Source organism: Zeus faber, assembly GCF_960531495.2.
Source record: "Zeus faber genome assembly, chromosome: 4".
Classification (NCBI taxonomy): domain Eukaryota; kingdom Metazoa; phylum Chordata; class Actinopteri; order Zeiformes; family Zeidae; genus Zeus; species Zeus faber.
This window is the reverse complement of record NC_137191.1, coordinates 37,107,977-37,112,976: the sequence shown is the minus strand read 5'-3', so window position 1 is coordinate 37,112,976 and position 5,000 is coordinate 37,107,977. Positions and strand designations below refer to the sequence as shown.

The window sequence follows — 5,000 nt, the reverse complement described above, 5'->3', positions numbered from 1 at the left end:
GTTACCTGGTTAACTGATTATCAGGTTAGCTGGATACCAGGTTAACTGGTCATCTGGTCATCTGGTCATCAGGTTACCAGGTTACCAGGTTGACTGGTCAACTGGATATCAGGTTAACTGGTTATCTGGTTATCGGGTCAACTGGTTATCAGGTTACCTGGTTAACTGATTATCAGGTTAGCTGGATACCAGGTTAACTGGTCATCTGGTCATCTGGTCATCAGGTTACCAGGTTACCAGGTTGACTGGTCAACTGGATATCAGGTTAACTGGTTATCTGGTTATCGGGTCAACTGGTTACCAGGTTATCAGGTTGACTGGTTGACTGGTTAATCCAGGTTTTGTTTGACAGTGTCTGTGTCTTGTGGCGGAGTGAAAAGTGACAGGTGACACACACACACACACACATTACTGTGTGTGTGTGTTTCTACAGCTGTGGCTCTTGGCCGACAGGAATTTGTGTCCAGGAATGTAGTGAGACCCCCTGTGCACACACACAGTAACACACACACACACACAGTAACACACACACACAGTAACACACACACACACACACAGTAACACACACAGTAACACACACAGTAACACACACACACAGTAACACACACACAGTAACACACACAGTAACACACACACACACACACAGTAACACACACACACAGTAACACACACAGTAACACACACAGTAACACACACAGTAACACACACAGTAACACACACACACAGTAACACACACACAGTAACACACACACACACACAGTAACACACACACACAAACACACAGTAACACAAAAACACACACACACAGTAACACACACACACACACACACACAGTAACACACACACACAGTACCACACACACACAGTAACACAAACACACACAGTAACACACACACACACACAGTAACACACACACACAGTAACACACACACCCACACACACACAGTAACACACACACACACAGTAACACACACACACACAGTAACACACACACACACAGTAACACACACACACACAGTAACACACAGTAACACACACACACACAGTAACACACACACACACACACAGTAACACACACACACACAGTAACACACACACACACACAGTAACACACACAGTAACACACACACACACACACAGTAACACACACACAGTAACACACACAGTAACACACACACACACAGTAACACACACACAGTAACACACACACACACACAGTAACACACACACACAAACACACAGTAACACAAAAACACACACACACAGTAACACACACACACAGTAACACACACACACAGTAACACACACACACACACAGTAACACACACACACACACACAGTAACACACACACACAGTAACACACACACACAGTAACACACACAGTAACACACACACACACACACAGTAACACACACACAGTAACACACACAGTAACACACACAGTAACACACACACACACAGTAACACACACACAGTAACACACACACAGTAACACACACACAGTAACACACACAGTAACACACACAGTAACACACACACACACACAGTAACACACACACAGTAACACACACACACACACACACACACACACAGTAACACACACACAGTAACACACACAGTAACACACACACACACACAGTAACACACACACAGTAACACACACAGTAACACACACACACACACACACACAGTAACACACACACACAGTAACACACACACACACACACACACACAGTAACACACACACACACACACACACAGTAGCACACACACAGTAACACACACAGTAACACACACACACACACACACACACAGTAACACACACACACACACAGTAACACACACACACAAACACACAGTAACACAAAAACACACACAGTAACACACACACTCACAGTAACACACACACACAAACACACAGTAACACAAAAACACACACAGTAACACACACACACACAGTAACACACACACACAGTAACACACACACACACAGTAACACACACACACACACAGTAACCCACACACACACACAGTAACACACACACACAAACACACAGTAACACAAAAACACACACACACACAGTAACACACACACACACAGTAACACACACACACACACACAGTAACACACACACACACACAGTAATACACACACACAGTAACACACACACACACACAGTAACACACACACACAGTAACACACACACACACACACACACACAGTAACACACACACACACACACAGTAACACACACACACACACACAGTAACACACACACACACACACACAGTAACACACACACACACACACACACACAGTAACACACACACACACACACACACACAGTAACACACACACACACACACACAGTAACACGCACACACACAGTAACACACACACACACACACAGTAACACGCACACACACAGTAACACACACACACACACAGTAACACACACACACACATCTATGGTTATGGTAACCAGTCTCTGTCCAAGATGGCTGACGCAGGGCTCTCCTGGTTGCTGTTGGATCCTCTTCTGTTTTTATTAGAAATACAAATCAAAACTCTGATCCAGTACTGATAAACAGTACCAACTGAAGTACCAACTGAAGTACCAACTGAAATACCATCTGAAGTACCAACTGAAGTACCAACTGAAGTACCAACTGAAGTACCAACTGCACCATCTCTCAGGGGTAGCAGTTAGTAGTACAATTAGTAGAACTAATATAAGTACTGTAGTTCTACTAGTTGTACTACAGTTCTACTAGTAGTACTGTAGGACTACTAGTACAACTATAGTACTACTGGTAGTACTAGTAATAGACAGACAGACAGTCCTGTGAGTCTGTCTGTTTGCCTCTCCTCCTCCTCCTCTACACCTCCTCTCCTCCTCACTTCTCCCCCTCTCCTCTCCTCCTCCTCCTCTCTTCTCCTCCTCCTCCTCTCCTCCTTCTCCTCCTCCTCTCTTCCTCCTCCTCTCTTCCTCCTCCTCCTCTCCTCCTCCTCTTCTCCTCCTCCCCTCCTCTCCTCCTTCTCCTTCTCCTCCTCCTCTCTTCCTCCTCCTCTCCTCCTCCTCCTCCTCCTCTCCTCCTCCTCCTCCCCTCATCTCCTCCTGTCTTCTCCTCCTCCCCCTCTCTCTTCCTCCTCCTCTCCTCTCCTCCTCCTCCTCTCTTCTCCTCCTCCTCCTCTCCTCCTCCTCTCTTCCTCCTCCTCCTCTCCTCCTCCTCTTCTCCTCCTCCCCTCCTCTCCTCCTTCTCCTTCTCCTCCTCCTCTCTTCCTCCTCCTCTCCTCCTCCTCCTCCTCCTCTCCTCCTCCTCCTCCCCTCATCTCCTCCTGTCTTCTCCTCCTCCCCCTCTCTCTTCCTCCTCCTCTCTTCTCCTCCTCCTCCTCTCCTCCTCCTCCTCCCCTCATCTCCTCCTGCCTTCTCCTCCTCCTCCTCCTGTAATGGACCTGTTCTCTGTTCTGGATGGATCAGGTTCAATGTTTGGACTCAATAAATCACAACATTAACTTAGCTTTCTCTGATGTTTCATGTCACCTCATTAATTTAGAATATTATTATTATTATTATTATTATTATTATTATTATTATTATTATTATTATTATTATATTCGAATGAAGCGTCGTTGTATTCTGGGCGGTCCAGACATTTTGTGGTCCAAGATTGATCCACATGGATCTATATTTGGAGCAGAAATGAGTAAAAAAACGTTCCGGTGCTACCCGACGTACCGGAAGTAGCCGAACGAGGGCACCCGGGTGGAGCCGAGGGGGGCTGGGGTGGTGGAGCGGGCTGGGGTGGTGGAGCGGGGCCCTTTGTGACATCATCCAATCGATTGTATGCAGGGTGTGGCTCTGTGGGGCCTTCCCATGGGGCGCGGTGCACTGCGCTCCAGACGCCATCGCTGTGTATCGGTTGCTTCTGTGCGGGCGGAGACGAGAGGGAGCCCACGATGCGTTCCACGGAAACTCGGGAAATTGTCATTGGACAGGAAGTGATGCTGCGTTTCACAAGAACTCGGAAAACTGATTTGTGACGAATGCAACAAACCTGGACCCGGGCGTGGCCGCCTACAGAGATATTTATTATTATTACAATACTCTGGATTTATACACAATGTTACTGAAACATGAATGGTGACGGATACTGCAGTTACTATGTGTACTAGTACTACAATACTCCTACAGTACAACTACTACTGCAATACTACCAATACAATACTACTACTACAGTACTACTACTACAACAGTATTATTACAATACAACTAAAATACTACTACTACAGTATTACTTCTACAGTACTACTACTACAACAGTATTACTACAATACAACTAAAATACTACTACTACAGTACTACTTCCAACAATGCTGGTATTGCAATACTACTACTATAGTACTACTACAATAATACTCATACAATACTACGTACAGCACACCGTGTGTACTAGACCTAGTAAACTACACCAGCACTGTGTGTGTGTGTGTGTGTGTGTGTGTGTGTGTGTGTGTGTGTGTGTGTGTGTGTGTGTGTGTGTGTGTGTGTGTGTGTGTGTGTGTGTGTGTGTGTGTGTGGTAGAGAGCTGCTAATGTTCTTCACACAAACAAGCACAACTGTGTGGACACACACACACGCACTCAAATACACACTCAGACGTCTCCAGAGGAAACAGTTTCCTGGCAGGAAGCTCTAATGACGTGTGTGTGTGTGTGTGTGTGTGTATGTATGTGTATGTGTATATGTATGTGTGTGTGTATGTATGTGTATATGTATCTATGTGTGTGTGTGTATGTGTGTATGTATGTGTATGTATGTGTATGTGTATATGTATGTGTGTGTGTGTGTATGTATGTGTATATGTATCTATGTGTGTGTGTGTATGTGTGTATGTATGTGTATATGTATATGTATGTGTATGTGTATGTGTATGTGTATGTATATGTATATGTATATGTATATGTATATGTATATGTATATGTATATGTATATGT

General features: G+C 45.0%; 1 protein-coding gene across 2 annotated transcripts in view; it reads left to right on the top strand.

Annotated features, from left to right (window-relative positions):
* Positions 1-5,000, top strand: part of LOC307229101 (spectrin beta chain, non-erythrocytic 1-like) — a 47,298-nt gene that overhangs the window by 825 nt on the left and 41,473 nt on the right. The window lies entirely within an intron of this gene.